Source organism: Schistocerca nitens, chromosome 2 (genome assembly GCF_023898315.1).
Source record: "Schistocerca nitens isolate TAMUIC-IGC-003100 chromosome 2, iqSchNite1.1, whole genome shotgun sequence".
Lineage (NCBI taxonomy): Eukaryota > Metazoa > Arthropoda > Insecta > Orthoptera > Acrididae > Schistocerca > Schistocerca nitens.
This window is the reverse complement of record NC_064615.1, coordinates 301,964,973-301,984,613: the sequence shown is the minus strand read 5'-3', so window position 1 is coordinate 301,984,613 and position 19,641 is coordinate 301,964,973.

The following is a 19,641-nucleotide window of genomic DNA, read 5'->3' as shown; positions in this document are numbered from 1 at the left end:
TATGACACTGTCCATTGGTTGATTATACCATCAATTCCATAAAACCTCAGTTTATCTAGGAGTGTATTGTGGTTCACACAGTCAACTGCCTTAGATAGGTCACAGAAAATACTAACTATGCTATTTTGTTATTTAATGCTTGTAAAACTTTGTGAGTGAATGTGTTACTGGCATTCTCAGTAGAGCAACTCTTCAGAAATCCTAACTGTGATTTACTAAGGATACTACTATTGCTCAGGCAGGATATTATTCTGGAATATGTCAGCTTCTTAAAAACTTTGTAAATTGATGTTAGTAATGAAACAGGTGGTTCCTGAAGAGGGGCAGCAGCCCTTTCAGTAGTTTCAGGGGCAACAGACTGTATTATTGACTGATCTGGCCTTGTAACACTAACCAAAACGGCCTTGCTGTGCTGGTACTGCGAACGGCTGAAAGCAAGGGGAAACTACAGCCGTAATTTTTCCCAAGGACATGCAGCTTTACTGTATGGTTAAATGATGATGGCATCCTCTTGGGTAAAATATTCCAGAGGTAAACTAGTCCCCCCATTCAGATCTCTGGGCGGGGACTACTCAAGAGGATGTTGTTATCAGGAGAAAGAAAATTGGCGTTCTACGGATCGGAGTGTGGAATGTCAGATCCCTTAATCGGGCAGGTAGGTTAGAAAATTTAAAAAGGGAAATGGATAGGTTAAAGTTAGATATAGTGGGAATTAGTGAAGTTCAGTGGCAGGAGGAACAAGACTTTTGATCAGGTGAATACAGGGTTATAAATACAAAATCAAGTAGGGGTAATGCAGGAGTACGTTTAATAATGAATAAAAAAGTAGGAGTGTGGGTAAGTTACTATTAACAGCATAGTGAACGCATTATTGTGGCCAAGATAGACATGAAGCCCATGCCTACTACAGTAGTACAAGTTTATATGCCAACTAGCTTTGCAGATGATGAAGAAATTGATGAAATGTATGATGAGATAAAAGAAATTATTCAGGTAGTGAAGGGAGATGAAAATTTAATAGTCATGGGTGACTGGAATTCGAGAGTAGGAAAAGGGAGAGAAGGAAACATAGTAGGTGAATATGGATTGGGGGTAAGAAATGAAAGAGGAAGCCGTCTGGTAGAATTTTGCACAGAGCGTAACTTAATCATAGCTAAAACTTGGTTCAAGAATCATAAAAGAAGGTTGTATACATGGAAGAATTCTGGAGATACTGACAGGTTTCAGATAGATTATATAATGGTAAGACAGAGATTTAGGAACCAGGTTTTAAATTGTAACACATTTCCAGGGGCAGATGTGGACTCTGACCACAATCTATTGGTTATGAACTGTAGATTAAAACTGAAGAAACTGCAACAAGATGGGAATTTAAGGAGATGGGACCTGGATAAACTGACTAAACCAGAGGTTTTACAGAGTTTCAGGGAGAGCATAAGACAACAATTGACAGGAATGGGGGAAAGAAATACAGTAGAAGAAGAATGGGTAGCTCTGAGGGATGAAGTAGTGAAGGCAGCAGAGGACCAAGTAGGTACAAAGATGAGGGCTAGTAGAAATCCTTGGGTAACAGAAGAAATATTGAATTTAATTGATGAAAGGAGAAAATGTAAAAATGCATAAAGGAATACAAACGTCTCAAAAATGAGATCGACAGGAAATGCAAAATGGCTAAGCAGGAATGGCTAGAGGACAAATGTAAGGATGTAGAGGCTTATCTCACTAGGGGTACGATAGATACTGCCAACAGGAAAATTAAAGAGACCTTTGGAGAAAAGAGAACCACTTTCATGAATATCAAGAGCTCAGACGGAAACCCAGTTCTAAGCAATGAAGGGAAAGCAGAAAGGTGGAAGGAGTATTTAGCGGGTCTATACAAGGGCGATGTACTTGAGGACAATACTATGGAAATGGAAGAGGATGTAGATGAAAATGAAATGGGAGATATGATACTATGTGAAGAGTTTGACAGAGCACTGAAAGACCTGAGTCGAAACAAGGTCCCGGGAGTAGACAACTTTCCATTAAAATTACTGACAGCCTTGGGAGAGCCAGTCCTGTCAAAACTCTACCATCTGGTGAGCAAGATGTATGAGACAGGAGAAATACCCTCAGACTTCAAGAAGAATATAATAATTCCAATCCCAAAGAAAGCAGGTGTTGACAGATGTGAAAATTACCGAACTATCAGTTTAATAAGTCACAGCTGCAAAATACTAACGTGAATTCTTTACAAACGAATGGAAAAACCGGTAGAAGCCGACCTCGGGGAACATCAGTTTGGATTCCGTAAAAATATTGGAACACGTGGGGCAATACTGACCTTACGACTTATCTTAGAAGAAAGATTAAGGAAAGGCAAACCTACATTTCTAGCATTTGTAGACTTAAAGAAAGCTTTTGACAATGGTGACTGGAATACTCTCTTTCAAATTCTAAAGGTGGCAAGGGTAAAATACAGGGAGCAAAAGGCTATTTACAATTTGTACAGAAACCAGATGGCTGTTATAAGAGTTGAGGGTCATGAAAGGGAAGCAGTGGTTGGGAAGGGAGTGAGACAGGGTTGTAGCCACTCTCCAATGTTATTCAATCTGTATATTGAGCAAGCAGTAAAGGAAACAAAAGAAAAATTCGGAGTACGTATTAAAATCCATGGAGAAGAAATAAAAACTTTGAGGTTCGCCAATGACATTGTAATTCTGCCAGAGACAGCAAAGGACTTGGAAGAGCAGCTGGACGGAATGGATAGTGTCTAGAAAGGAGGATATATGATGAACATCAACAACAGCAAAACAAGGATAATGTAATGTAGTCAAATTAAGTCGGGTGATGCTGAGGGAATTAGATTAGGAAATGAGACACTTAAAGTAGTAAAGAAGTTTTGCTATTTGGGGAGCAAAATAACTGATGATGGTCGAAGTAGAGAGGATATAAAATGTAGACTGGCAATGGCAAGGAAAGCGTTTCTGAAGAAGAGAAATTTGTTAACATCGAGTAAAGATTTAAGTGTCAGGAAGTCGTTTCTGAAAGTATTTGTATGAAGTGTAGCCATGTATGGAAGTGAAACATGGGCAATAAATAGTTTTGACAAGAAGAGAATAGAAGCTTTCGAAATGTGGTGCTACAGAAGAATGCTGAAGATTAGATGGGTAGACCACGTAGCTAATGAGGAGGTATTGAATAGAACTGGGGAGAAGAGGAGTTTGTGGCACAAGTTGACAAGAAGATGGGACCGGTTGGTAGGACATGTTCTGAGGCCTCAAGGGATCACAAGTTTAGCATTGGAGGACAGCGTGGAGGGTGAAAATCATAGAGGGAGACCAAGAGATGAATACACTAAGCAGATTCAGAAGGATGTAGGTTGCAATAAGTACTGGGAGATGAAGAAGCCTGCACAGGATAGAGTAGCATGGAGAACTGCATCAAACCTGTCTCAGGACTGACGACCACAACAACAACAACTATGAAACAGGTTGTCAGTTATTGGTATCTGTCCTATCACCTTTCTTGCAGCGGGATCTAGGGAGGTCTAATAAAGCACCAACTGCACACTGACCAGCGCCTTCCTTGTTTGTGTTGGTGCCGACTTGCACAGTACCTGACAACATCTAGCGACAAGGATTCCAGAACCAGAACTACCCTTGCTTTACGCTGCTCAATCACTGTGCATCACTAATATTTCTCTCTTTTTCTTTCAGAGGTGCTTTGCTACTAATCGTGTATTTCAGTTGATTATATAACTTTGGTGCAGTGCTCCTCTCACTAAAATGGCCACTAACCTGCCTGCTACACCACCTGCGCCTATGCCACTGGTTACTGCTGGCTTTGATCTAATGTAGTTTATTGAGTTTCAGAACTTCTAAATGCTGCAGTTTATGATAGCAGTCCAGCAGCTCATTGATGCACAAGCCACTGCTGCATCAACTCCATCACAACAGCCAGCCACATCTAAAGCACTGCCTCCATGCATTCCACTATTCCGAGCATTCAATGAACAACAACAGGAATGGAATGAGTACGACACTCAGTTTAATTCTCATTGTGCTACACGTGAAGTGCAAGGTACTGTGGAACTTCCTGATTTCTTGTCGATGGCCAGTACAGTAGTTTACTCCCCCATTCAGACATTATTCCCAACTCGTAGGCCAGAGTTGCTACTTTTTGAAGATGTAATTTCTGCCCTCACTAAGTATTACAAGGATCAGGTACAGGTTGCTCCAGCTTATTTCAAGTTCTTTCAATTGCAGAAAAAGCCACAACAGACATACTGTCTGTGGGTCACTGAACTTCAGGGTTTGACATGACAGCATCATTTTCAATTTCACTATGGACAGTGCTATAGTGACGCAACAATTTATGATGCAGTTATGCACAATGTGCCAGACAGTTGGATTTGTGAACAAATTCTCAAACATTCTGATTCTATTTTGAAACAAGTGATAAAAATTATTGAACACCAGGATTCGTGTGATAGTGCCATGGAAAACTCTGAGGTAGCTCCCATCTACATCTACATCTACATCTACATCCATACTCCGCAAGCCACCTGACAGTGTGTGGCGGAGGGTACCTTGAGTACCTCTATCAGTTCTCCCTTCTATTCCAGTCTCGTATTGTTCGTGGAAAGAAGGGTTGTCGGTATGCCTCTGTGTGGGCTCTAATCTCTCTGATTTTATTCTCATGGTCTCTTTGCGAGATATACATAGCAGGGAGCAATATACTGCTTGACTCCTCGGTGAAGGTATGTTCTCAAAACTTTAACAAAAGCCCGTACCGAGCTACTGAGCATCTCTCCTGCAGAGTCTTCCACTGGAGTTTATCTATCATCTCCGTAACGCTTTCGCGATTACTAAATGATCCTGTAACGAAGCGCACTGCTCTCCGTTGGATCTTCTCTATCTCTTCTATCAACCCTATCTGGTACGGATCCCACACTGCTGAGCAGTATTCAAGCAGTGGGCGAATCTCAGTCTGGCATCTGCTTTACCGACGATCAAATTTATATGATCATTCCATTTTAAATCACTCCTAATGCCTACTCCCAGATAATTTATGGAATTAACTGCTTCCAGTTGCTGGCCTGCTATATGGTAGCTAAATGATAAGGGATCTTTCTTTCTGTGTATTCGCAGCACGTTACACTTGCCTACATTGAGATTCAATTGCCATTCCCTGCACCATGCATCAATTCACTGCAGATCCTCCTACATTCAGTACAATTTTCCATTGTTACAACCTCTCGATATACCACAGCATCATCTGCAAAAAGCCCCAGTGAACTTCCAATGTTATCCACAAGGTCATTTACGTATACTGTGAATAGCAATGGTCCTACGACACTCCCCTGCGGCACACCTGAAATCACACTTACTTTGGAAGACTTCTCTCCATTGAGAAAGACATGCTGCATTCTGTTATCCAGGAACTCTTCAATCCAGTCACACAATTGGTCTGATAGTCCATATGCTCTTACTTTGTTCATTAAACGACTGTGTGGAACTGTATCGAATGCCTTGCTGAAGTCAAGAAACACGGCATCTACCTGGGATCCCGTGTCTATGGCTCTCTGAGCCTTGTGGACAAAAAGTGCGAGCTGGGTTCTCCAGAAAAGTCGTTATACTCGAACATAATACGTGTTCCAAAATTCTACAACTTATCGACGTTAGGGATATAGGTCTATAGTTCTGCACATTTGTTCGACGTCCTTTCTTGAAAATGGGGATGACCTGTGCTCTTTTCCAATCCTTTGGAACGCTACGTTCTTCTAAAGACCTATGGTACACTGCTGCAAGAAGGGGGACAAGTTTATTTATTTTATTTATTTATTTATTTGTCCATATAAATCTCTTTTTAAGTACATATATTGTACACAGGATATTGGACAGAAAACATTTTTTGGCTATTGGATTTTCAAATATCAAACATAAATTTTATAAATTTTTATGACAAATTGGATCTATACAGTTAATAATTACAAATTTTTGAAATACTGTAGATTTATAACTTATTTCTACAATTAAAGATACAAATTACATTTTTTCTTGCATAAGATACTGTGAGACTGAATAGTAGCAGTTTTTCAGAAGGTAGGATGTCACAGACTTTTTAAAGCTTTGTAGTTCAGTAAGAGATTTTATATGTCTTGGTAATCTGTTGTAAAGTTTTGTTCCCGCATGATATACACCTTTTTGGCATAATGTGGTGTTACAATGATTGACATGTATGTCACTGTCTGACCTGGTACTGTAATCATGGACACTTTTGTTTTGAGGAAAAAGGTTTTCTTTTCTCAGTATGCTTTTTTTGACATGCGTGACTATTTCCAGTATATAAATGCAGGGAAGGGGTAGGATCCTTAGATCTTTAAAGAAAGGTTTGCATGATTTTCTGCTGCTCACTTGTTTCATTATTCTTATAATTGCCTTTTGTTTCCTGAAAACTGTTATGGCTTGATGTACATTTCCCCAGAAAATGATACCGTACTTCAGTATTGAATGTACACGAGCAAAGTATACAGCCCTCACTGTTTCTGCACTAGTACTGTTGCAGAGAATTCTTACCACATAGCTCATTTTTGCTAGTTTTGAATTTAGGGCTGTGATATGAGTGTTCCATTTAAGATTTTCCTGGATATGAATCCCAAGAAATTTAGTTTCATTGACAGAACTAATGTTTTGGTTATCTATACATATTACAGGTTGTGCCGGATTTTTATTTTGATCAGTGTGCAAATTCATTAGTACAGTTTTTTGGGGATTAACTATTAGCCTGTTTCTGGTAAACCATTCAGACACTCCTTTTGTAATAAATTTTGCAGATGCAGTAAGATTTTCTTCATTATTTCCTTCAATCAATAGACTGGTGTCATCTGCAAACAGTACTGGTTCAGAATCCCTAACGTGTGATGGGAAATCATTAATGTAGACCAAAAAAAGAAAGGGACCTAAAATGGAGCCCTGTGGAACACCATGAGTTAGTCCACATGGTTCTGAAACGTGTACCTGGAGTTCATTTCCTTCTGTGTACTTAATTTCAGTTACCTGAGAACGATATTCCAAATATGATTTGATCCACTGATTTGGCACACCTCTTACACCATACCATTCGAGCTTCCTCAGGAGTATAGAATGATCAATCACATCAAAAGCTTTTGTTAGGTCCAAGAATAAACCTGAGATATTTCTGTGGTTGTCCACTGCATTTACGACATGGTTTATCAGATTGAAAGTGGCAGTTTCAATTGATCTCTGTGGTCTGAAGCCATGTTGACATCCAGAAATAATATTATTCTTGTCGAAGAATGTAATTAGTTTTGAAAGGAACACTTTTTCAATAATTTTCGAAAACCCTGACAATAGAGACACAGGCCTATAGTTACCCATACATTGATGATCACCTTTTTTATATAGGGGTATTACTTTTGCCATTTTCAGTTGCTGAGGGAAGACACCACATGATAAGGATGAATTGCATATGTCCAATAAAGGTGAAAGTATTTGTCTTGCTGTTATTTTTATAATATAATCTGGAATATCATCAATACCAGTTGAGTACTTACTCTTCAGTGAATTAATGGTATTTAGGAGCTCTGATGGGCTTACTGGACTGAGGAACATGGATATATTATTTATTTCAATAGATGAAAGTTCTTTCCATGTTGTATTAGGTGGATTTCCAAATTTTTCTTTTACTAATTTCCCAGCAACAGTTGCATAGTAAGAATTGAAACTATTTGCAACTTCCCTAGGGTCAGTGACATTCTTGCCATCATGTGATATCACAATATTTTTGTGAGTTGTCTTCTTCCCAGTAAGATCCTGCACAGCTTCCCACATGGGCTTAGTTTTATTGGATGACTTCATAATATATTTGTCATTTTGCTTAATTTTTGCCTGCTTAATGATGCGTTTCAAAACTAGCTTGTATTTTTTGAAATAATTAATAAATTCTGGACTGCTGTTAGTTTTTGACTGCAGAAAAAGTTCCCGCTTCCTTTTACAAGATACTCTGATGCCTGATGTAATCCAGTTTCTGAATCTATCTGTGCTCTTGGAAATAACTTTCCTTTGTGGAAAAGCTATGTCAAAGTTATGCTTGAAAATGTTCAAAAAATGTTCCATCTTTTCGTTAGTATTAGAGGTATCATATACTTCTCTCCAAGATTGTTCACTGATTAGGTACTGGAAGCATTCAATATTTTTCCCACTATAAATCCTTTTATGGATAACATTTTCTATACTGGTCGAAATGTGATTTACAGGTATGGTCAGTAATTGTGAAAGGTGGTCACTACAGCCGGTATCAAAGTTTTCTGATGTACACTTGTCCATGTTTACACATACCTGATCAAGGAGAGTGACACTAGTTTTAGTTACATGTGTTGGAGAGCTAACAGTAAGACAAAGATTGTAGGCTTTTATAATATTTAAAAACGTTTCCCTGTGAGGGCTATGGTTCAGAAAGTCAATATTAAAATCACCACATAGTACCACTGTTTTCCCAGTTGTCTTAAGTTTGCCTAAAGCAAGGTCCAATTTTTTGAAAAAAACACTTATGTTGCTAACAGGAGATCTATACACACATAAAATAATAGTGTTTTCAGACATTAACTCTACAGCTGAGATTTCAAAGTCTCTTTCACAACCAAGTTTGCAAACAGATGTTATACTCTTATAATCTACATTTTCTTTTACATATATACAAGTTCCCCCATGTTTTGATTCCATTCTACAAAAGCAGTTTGCAAGGTTAAAATGTAATATTTTTAAGTACTGAAAATACTCATTTTGTAACCAATGCTCACAAAAACATAACACTGAAACATCTTTCCATTCACTATTGAGGAGTATATTTATTTCATCAACTTTGTTTGTTAATGACTGTACATTCTGGTGTACAATCTTCAGTCTATATTTGCAATTTAATTCTGCATCACATTTATTTGTGATACAGTCTACTTCCCTAAAAAATGCCTTTCACCCTTTTTATAAGACATTGCATCTTTCTTTATGACCCATTTGTCCAAAGTACTTTGGACTGCTTCTATATTAGGCCTATTGTGATTCCAATTTGCTAGACGACAGATTTCTTCAACCAAAAATTGTTTCCCAGTGTGATTTAAATGAAGGCCATGGCTGGTGTGCATGGACCTGTCTAACGTGCTTACATTTATTAAGTTCACGTACAGAAACTTTTTGCATACAGTATCTATCTCTTTGTTTACTCTTTCTATTAACTTATTTACACATGACCAAGGAGGAAGGTCGTATCTGTGTGGTTGATTTACAACAGCTACATTTGTGTTGCCTAATTTGGGTAGCACACTTTCAAGAACAGTGATGAGTTCACTACCTTTATCTCTGGCAACATCATTCGCACCTGCAAAAATTACGACACAGTCTTTTGGGTTAAGGTTTTCACACGATTTTACCACTGTTTTTGTCACTTCTGCAATGCCTGCTCCTGGTTTGACAAAGGCTTGGACACTTGCGTTAGTTTGTGTATCTGCTACCTTTTCTGCTATCTGACGTCCATGATTATCGGCAAAAATCAACACTTTTTGTTCTGTTTTGCACACTTTAGGCCAGTCGACTGATTTTTTAATCACATTTCTTTGTTTAGGATGCGACATGCGCGAAAAATTTACAGTGCACGGCTGTTGTTGTTTGTAATTATTATCTGGACTCATATGTTCCTGATTGACATTGTTTGTGGAATCACGTTTGTCATTATAACTATTTGATGCACTTACTTTATTATTTCCAAGTTTTGTACTGGTTTCCACAGTAGTTCTTCCTTTGATTACATCACTCGTAGCCGATATTTCTTCCAGGATCAGACCATGCTCTGTTTGTTGAGTTTTACAGCCAAGATGTTGCAGCTGTTTCTCCAATAAGGCTACAGTCCTTTTAAGTTCACTGATTTCACTGTTTTTTGCAGTTAAAACGAGACGAAAATCATCGCAATGTTTACATGTCGATGTCACTGAATTTGCATTTGCTACGGTTTTTTCACTAGATTTTGATCTTGTAATGATTTCGTTTGCGTTTTTTGCTTTAACTTCGCAGCAGTAACATTTTCCAGGTCGAACAACGATACTTTTTTTGCACTGAATACATAAAGACTCATTCTTTTTTACGTTTTTCGCGGAACTCGATTTTCGTGAACCTTTTTTCACCGCCATCTTGTACATAAAGGTACTCTGTGTAAAATCGAACTGGTATCCCATCAGATCCTTCGGCCTTTCCTCTTTTGAGCAATTTTAATTGTTTCTCTATCCCTCTGTCGTCTATTCCAATATCTACCATTTCGTCATCTGTACGACAATCTAGAGAAGGAACTAGAGTGCAGTCTTCTTCTGTGAAACAGCTTTGGAAAAACATGTTTAGTATTTCGGCCTTTAGTCTGTCATCCTCTGTTTCAGCACCATTTTGGTCACAGAGTGTTTGGACATTTTGTTTTGATCCACCTTCCCGTTTGACATAAGACCAAAATTTCTTAGGATTTTCTGCCAAGTCAGTACATAGAAGTTTGCTTTCGAATTCACTGAACGCCTCTCGCGTAGCCCTCTTCACACTACATTTCACTTCGCATAATTTTTGTTTGTCTGCTCGGCTTTGGCTATATTTATGTTTGCTGTGAAGTTCCCTTTGCTTCCGCAGCAGTTTTCTAACTCAGTTGTTGTACCACGGTGGCTCTTTTCCATCTCGTACGATCTTGCTTGGCACATACTCATGTAATGCATATTGTACGATGGTTTTGAACTTTGTCCACTGATCCTCAACACTATCTGTACTTGAGACAAAACTTTTGTGTTGAGCCATCAAGTACTCTGAAATCTGCTTTTTGTCACTTTTGCTAAACAGAAAAATCTTCCTACCTTTTTTAATATTTCTATTTATGGCTGAAATCATCGATGCAGTAACCACTTTATGATTGCTGATTCCCTGTTCTGCTTTAACTGTTTCAAATAGTTTGAGTCTGTTTGTCACCAGAAGGTCTAATATGTTATCGCCACGAGTCAGTTCTCTATTTAACTGCCCAAGGTAGTTTTCAGATAAAGCACTTAAAAAAATTTCACTGGATTCTTTGTCCCTGCCACACGTTATAAACATTTGAGTCTCCCAGTCTATATCCGGCAAATTAAAATCTCCACCCAGAACTATAACATGGTGGGGAAATCTACTCGAAATATTTTCCAAATTTTCCTTCATGTGCTCTGCCACAACAGCTGCTGAGCGAGGGGGCCTATAGAGACATCCAATTACCATGTTTGAGCCTGCTTTAACAGTGACCTTCACCCAAATTGTTTCACATTTCGGATCTCTGTCAATTTCCTTCGATACTATTGCACTTTTTATCACTATAAACACGCCTCCCCCTTCACTGTCCAGCCTGTCTCTGCGGTATACATTCCAATCTGAGTTTGGAATTTCATTACTGTTTACATCTGATTTCAGCCAACTTTCTGTCCCTAGTACTATGTGGGCATTGTGACCGTTTATTAATGAGAGCAGATCTGGGACCTTTCTATAGACGCTCCTGCAGTTTACTATTACCTCATTAATATTGTTTTCCTTGTTGCGTTTTGCCTACTACTACCTTGCCGCATCTCAGGAGGCGTCTTGTCGGGGCTAGGGAGGGAGTTCTCTAACCTAAAAACCCACATGTGCACTCCACACGTACTCCGCTACCCTTGTAGCTGCTTCCTGCGTGTAGTGCACGCCTGACCTACTCAGGGGGACCCTACATTTCTCCACCCGATAGCGGAGGTCGAGAAATTTGCACCCCAGATCTCCGCAGAATCATCTGAGCCTCTGGTTTAAGCCTTCCACTAGGCACCAAACCAGAGGACCACGATCGGCTCTGGGAACGATACTACAAATAGTTAGCTCAGATTCCACCCTGCAGGCGAGGCTTTCCGCCTTCACCAACTCCGCCAACCACCTGTATGAACTGAGGATGACCTCTGAACCCAGACGGCAGGAGTCATTAGTGCCGACATGAGCAACAATTTGCAGTCGGGTGCACCCAGTGCTCTCTATCACCGCCGGCAGGGCCTCCTCCACATCTCGGATGAAACCCCCCGGCAAGCAAAGAGAGTGAACACTGGCCTTCTTCCCTGACCTTTCCGCTATTTCCCTAAGGGGCTCCATCACCCGCCTAACGTTGGAGCTCCCAATCACTAATAAACCCCTCCTCCCGTGTGCCTGCTCGGACCTTGCTGAAGGAGCGGCCACATGTCCACTCACAGGCCGAGCAGCAATGCCACACGGCCAGCCTCCACATTCACCCTCCACCTCATGCACCGCGAACACCGCTGAACCCGCCACCCCCTTGGGGAGAAGGTGGCCCAACCGCGCCCGGTACCCGTGAAGATGTCTCGACAGCAGGGGCCGTGGGTGAAGCATGTAACACCTGGGGTGTGCAACGCACCAGACTCCCCACTGCCGCTACACTCTGAGGCAGCAGCTTGAAGACGGCTGACCCCGACCATCAACACGTTCAGCTGTTCGCGAACAGTGGCCAGCTGCTCCTGTGTCCGTACACAGCAGTCACACATCCTATCCATCCTACGAAATCAATTTACTGTAAGGAGTTAATCAATTTTTAACTAGACTGCTAATTCACTAAAGGCGGCTGATAGCTGACTACTTCTTGTTGAAAACAATGAAAATAGCACTACCTGTCTCTGAACTGTATTCAAAACAAACACTAGCACTACTGGCACTACAGCTGACTAAAGGGACTCTCTCTAACTGTATTCAAAACAAACACGAAATCTATGGAACACTATTACTAGCACTTGAAAATTAAAGCTTCCTAAAAGCAAAAACACATGGAAGAAGAAGTGACAAGTAAGAAAAATACAGTTAATACTTAAATTAACATAGCTCGCTGCACAGCAGACATGATGCAGATGGCAGTTACAACGTGTAATGCAAAGTGACAAACAGGTACTTCAGTTAGACACTGGCATTTCTGTTACATTGCATAATCATGCCACTTGTGAACAGTTGGGCTCACCACAGTTGACAAAATCTTATACACAGCTTACTGCATATAACAGTAAGAACATTCTTGTGCTTGGTACCTCAAGTTTGGCTGCCACATTCCAGTCTCACACCAGAACAGTGACATTTGCAATTCTTTGTTCGCGAGACTGTGAAAATGTTTTTGGGTTAAATACATTTGATTTGTTTGGTCTTCGTATTTAGGACAATGTACTTTCTGTTTCTGCTTTCAACCCACAAGACAGTGTTACTCAATTGATTGCAGAGTTTCCTAACTTATTTTCTGAAGGACTTTGAAGAGTAAATAATTTTGTGGTAGATGTTACAGTGAAGGACAATGCGGAATCTAAGTTCTTTCAGGTGCATCCCATCCCTCACACACTGAGAGGCAAGACAATGGTGTTATTGCTCCTATCCAGGCTAGTCAATGTGCTTCTCCCTTTGTAATCTTACCAAAGACTTCTGGAAGACTTCATCTTTGTCATGACTTTAAATCTGCTGTGAATCCACAAACAATAATTGATACTTATCTGTTGCCTTGCCCTGGGGAATTAATTGACATGCTTGGTGCAGACTGCTATTTTTCAGAAATTGACTTACTTGATGCATATTTGCAAATTCCACTACATGAGGAGTGTCAGAAAGTGTTTGTGGTCTACACACATTTAGAGTCATTCAAATTTTTGCACTTACCCTTTGGCAGCACTTCTGCACCTGCCATGCACCTGCCAATGCTATTTAGAACAGCTTAGTGCAAAAGTTCCATTCTGTTAAAATTATTTGAATGATATTGTGGTGTCAGGACGTACACTCGAGAAACATATCAGTAACCCTTGTATGCTTTTTCAAGTGCTTTTGGCTGCAGATTTGAAGTGTCGCCTGGGTAAATGTGCATTTTTTCAGTCTGAAATTCAGTACGTAGGTCATGTTCTTAATAGCCATGGTATTCATACCCTTCACTCACATTTGCTGGCCATCTGGGACCTTTCTGCCCCATGGAACATGATGGAATTGCAGTCAGTTCTTGTAAAGTTGACATATTGTATCCAGTTTATACACAAAGCAGTCTAGGTCACAGCTCCATTGCATCATTTGTGCCAGAAAAATATGCCTTTTGCTTGGCCCAAAGAGTGTCAGGAAACATTTCAGAATCTAAAAAAAGGTCTCTTTGAGTGACAGACACCTTGTTCATTTTGACCCTGCTAAGCCTGTGGTTTTGGTAGTGGATGCTTCTTCATACGGAATTGGAGATGCACTCTTGCATAAAAATGGTTTACAGGACAGGCTGTTTGCTTTTGTTTCCAAGTTATTGACCAGGACTCAATGTACCTATTCTCAAATTGAGAAGGAAGTGTTGACTATTATCTATGGTGTGACAAAGTTCACCATTATCTGTTTGGTCAGAAGTTTTATCTCGTGACGGACTACAAGCTAAATCAGTCTTTGTTTCATCCATCCAAACCTGTTGTGCCATGCACGACTCAGAAGTTGCAATGTCAGGCTTTGTTATTATCCCAGTATCAGTACAAAATATTGTACTGGCCCATGTCAAAGCATGCATATGCTGACACCCATTCTCACCTTCCTGCTGGTCCTGATTCTGAATTAAATGCTACTGCCACAACTTCTTGTCAGATCAATGTACAGGATACTGAACTTTTACAGACTTTTTCACTGCACTGTAGGAAAATTGCACACGCCAGAGAAGGAGACCCTGACTTGAACCTTTTGTTGCACTACACCGATACTACTTGGCCTCATTCAGTGAAAAAATTCTTTTGTGCACCAATATTTAACTCATTGGCATAGCCTCTCTGTCCAGTATGGTGTGATAGTATTGCAAAATGACTTTGGACAATCGTCTGTCCTTTTTCCTGAAGTGTTGCACAAAGAGTGTTGTGATTGTTCCGTCATGACATTGGGGAATTGCACTCACAAAACAGCAGTAGCGTGACGGCACTGTACTCGGCCAGGCACGGGTGCCCGCATCGAACGGACGGCATCACAGTGTCGCACTTGTGCCGAGAATCTGTCGGCCCTGCTACAGACGTTTTTATCTCGGCCAAAGTCTCAATCACTGTGGCAACACACGCATATTGACTTTGCCGGTCCCTTTTGGTACATTTGTCGGCTTATTGTTGTGAAATTTTTTAGCGAATATCTGTTCGCAGTGCCCGTGGACTCGACTGTGACTACGTCGCACGGTACCGTTCAGTATTTGTCATCTATTTTTTGCTCGGAAGGTTTGCCTGAGAAGTTGGTTACAGACAATGTACCACAGTATATGACTCAGGACTCTGAACAGTTATGTACAGCCAATGGTATTACTCACCTTACTAGTGATCCGTTTCATCCTCAGCCGAACAGAGAAACTGAATGATATGTGTGTACATTTAAGCAACAGATGTACAAACTACATGCTTCCCATACACGGGAGCAAGCACTGCTGCTCTTCATTGTTTCCAGTACCACAATGGTCTGTTGCCCGCAGAGCTTCTACATGGCCAGCGTCACCATCTGCTGCATCCACCACAGTGAACAGCGCACCTCACACTCCACAAGTATCCCCTAGTGATTCTGTTATTTTCAGAGTTTTTTGTCACACCAGGCACTGGGAGAGAGGTACGATTCTTTGGAATTTGAGTGCTTGCATGTATTAATTCGAGACCCTGCTGGGTTGCTGCACTGCCATCAGAACCAGATTCATACTTGTCGATTGCGAGATTCTTCCGCATATTTTCTGTCCCCAGATTTGCGTGCTACCGGGGTCTTGCGGCTGGTGCAGTCACCCTGGTGGGCTCTTCAGCACTGCCTGCAGAACTGACGGAGCTGGACCCATCGTCTTTGCCACCGCAGCAGCTCAACTTCCCAGTGCCTGCTGTGTAGCCAGCGCCACTGTCATCGCCACCGTTGCTGCTGCTGCCACTGTCATTGCCGCCCTCTCCGTTTTTCGTCGGACTGGTTCAGAAAGATGGTGGGCGGCCTTTCGGGGGCTTTCTGACCGACATTACCCTTGGAGTGTCGGATGGATGTAGGGGGGTAGCTGGGGGCTTGTCGTCGGTCCCAGTTGTGGCTCCTGGCTCATTGTACCATCCAATTTTCTTCCTTCCCCCCCCCCCCCCCCCACACACACACCTTTGTCATAAGATGGCTTCCTACATGACAATGGTGAGGCATTTTGGAGGGGAGGAATGTGCAGTTCTAAAGCATTCACTGCACACTGACCAGCGCAGAGCTGCAAACAGTATCAAGAAGGTACTGACTCACATGCCAACAGGAAGAGCTGGCAGTGCCACATCTCCAGGAAGACAGAGTTCTGCACCCTGTCAATGCTGACTTAGCCATCTGCCCACTGCTGGTCACCCCAGGTCAGTCGCAGGCTTTGAGAGCATCAGTACTAAGTAATAGGAAGATATTGCTTAGCCCGGGTTCTGTGAGTAGTAATAGAGAGTAAAGTACTTGTATGTAGGAGGCACAGGAAGCACAGGAATCAAGTTACAGATCTCTTCTTTTTAGAAATAAAGTCTTCTATTAATTGGAAAGTGTTTTGTACAGACGATTTTGGATTCCTGCCACTGGCCATCACAACTTCTCTGCTTCCTTGTTTGTGTTGGTGCTGACTCCCATAGTAAGCAACGCAACACATGGCATATTTCAATCTCTAAGGGAAAATGCCTTGAGTTGGTGATGCATTACATATTTCAAATAAGATGAGTATTATTATATGGGGACAAATATTTAGTACTCTGTTGGAAGTGCCGTAAAATCCACAGGAGCTTTTATTTTCGAAAGAATATATAATTTTCTTATTTCAGAGGGAGAAGTTGGTGATATATTCGTATAATGGTTTTATGACATTTGCTTTTTCAATACATTGCTGCGATTTTTCTCTTGAACTATTTGTCCCTATATTTTTTATTATATTTAAGAAATGATTATTAAACTTTTTTTTCAAAATGTGGGGCCAAAGTCATAATATATTTCTTTAAAGTCAGTACCGCCATTTGACTGTTTTTTATTTGCAGTGTTACATTTACACGATCATTATTTCTGCTTTACAATGCCATTATCAAGTGTTTTAATTTTATACAGTGCCTAAGATGGCATACTGTCATATTTAAAATAGTATTGTATCTCTGTGTGTATTTTAAATACGACAGTATGCCATCTTAGGCACTGTATAACATTAAAACACTTGATAATGGCATTGTAAAGCCGAAATCATGATCGTGTAAATGTAACACTGCAAATAAAAAACATTCAAATGGCAGTACTGACTTTAAAGAAAGGATTATTAAACACATTCCCTACTGGTGACTCATCGTTTATAGCCCTTCAATTTAATTCAGTAGTTGTGTTGTCCTGTTCTTTAGCTGGTTTTCCTGTGTCTTGTTTACATTCCTTATAGCCTTAAACCCGTTTGCAGAATTACTGATTTCTGACACGTAATTTGCAAGTTCCCTGAATTTTTAATTCCTTTTCATTTCTTTTGTGAAAGAACATTTTATTTAATGAAAATCATTACATGCACAACCATGACTACTTATACATTAGCACATAACAACTACAGATTAAAAGTAACAACAAGGAGTAAAAAGAAATCTGTTGATATCAATTTAAACATCCCAACACATGCCCTTAAATTGACACTGACACATGATATGAAGTTCAAGTGTACAAGCACTCCTTCACTTATTTCACAAGCCCACATTTTCTTACGTGTTTCATGTGTTGCATTACTTAGAGGTTGTGTAAAAGCATCGGCTAACGTATCTTCATAAGACAGATGTTCAACATTAATTACATATGACTCAACTTGCCTCCTTATAAGGTGATAGTTTTTATCTACATGGTTGGATCTAGAATTTCTCACTAGATTTTTGGCAAACTGAATGGCTCTTTTATTATCACAATATACTTTAGGTGATTTGTGTCACTGGGTGGATCTACCTCAGGCATAATTTGCCCTAACCACAGTAAATTTTGAACAGATGATGCTGAAGCCACAATTTCTCCTTCCCAAGTAGAAATTGCAGTAGTTTTTTGCTTTAGACTTGACCACTAAATTAAAGAGTTTTGCATTTTTATATATGAACTAGTTACTGAGTATCTGCCTTTGATTTCATTTACCAAATCTACTTCATTGAAGGACTTTATTTATTTAGCACCATCTCTAGAAAATTCTAGCTTAGTTACAGCCCATGGTTCCAGTGGACCTTTCTAAAGGAGTGATTATATCTGCTACAGAAATTCACAGCAAAACATATGTCATGTCTGGAGGTTTGGGATGGATACAGATGACTTACAATTGCCTTGTGAAAAGGTACGGCGATTTCAGATGATTCAGCTGCCTCTTAGTCCAAACCAATTTCAAGTGATGTTGACCACTCATTCCAAATTTCTCCAGAACTTTTCTTGCATAAGATTCCTTGCAGATCCAAATCTTTCCTTTTTCATGAGTTCATGTTATCTGCGTACCTAGGCACTGGCTCACTTGTCCTAGATCTTTTATCTCAAAAAATCTCTTGGAGCTTGTTTGACATTATTCAAAACACTTCTGTCTTTTGAGAGTAATAGGATATCATCAACATGTAAAGCTATGACTAGTTTGGTGCCATTACTATTGAAAATATATAGGTGGATCAGTGTTTGATCTGGTCAGTTTCAGTTTTATTAACACCACATCAATTTTTTGGTTCCAGTTCCAAGCAGTCTGTTTGAGTCTATACACAGTTTTCTTCAGCCTCCATACTGTTCAGAAGCTGCAAAATTTTCTGATGGAATGACATAAATTTCTTCATTTAGAGATGTAGAGATCATTAGTTGTGATATCCACATGATCAACCTCCAGGTCGTCTCGAGCTGCCATAGACAAGAGATTTCTAATGGATGCATGCTTGATGACTGGTATGAGGGTTTCTGAAAATTAATGGCTTGCACTCAAGAGCACCCTTTTACCACTAGGCTTGCCTCAAATGAGACGTCTGCGTCCCATGCATAGCTGTACCTCTCTGAATGTATCATTATGAACTAGAGATTAAAATTATTTCTTCATTGCTTTTTTCCATTCTTCCTTACTTATCACTTCCAAGGCCTCTTTTACATCGCTGTCTCCATTTGGAAGTCCTTCCTGTGAGTTGAAAGTAAAATTGTCAGGCCATTTCTTGGGTTTTTGTTCTCTGCTTCACCTCTGTGGTGTAACCTCTTTTACAACTACAGAATCTGTGTTTTGAGTTTCATGTTCCTTGTCTTGAGCTTCAGTTTCCCCTAGATCATTGTCATAACCATAAAATGGTTCACTATCAGAGTCTGCTGATTTAATTTCTTCTTCAGTGTATGAAGTAGCAGATGATCTTAGGTTCTTCTGTCTTTGAAGGCAGAAAATTCTCATCCTCCAGGAAATTAACATCCCTGCTGACAGTTATCTGGTAAGCTTCCCTATCAATGAACTGATAGCCTTCTGTTGCCTGGTACTATTCTGGGAATGTCCACTCTTGTTACTTCTTATTCCACCTCATGCGATGTGATTTCAGAATGTGGATCATTGCATTGCAGTCAAAAATTCTCCAATGCGATAAAGAAGGCTTTCTCCTATACCAAAATTCATATGGTGTTTTATCCCCAAGTG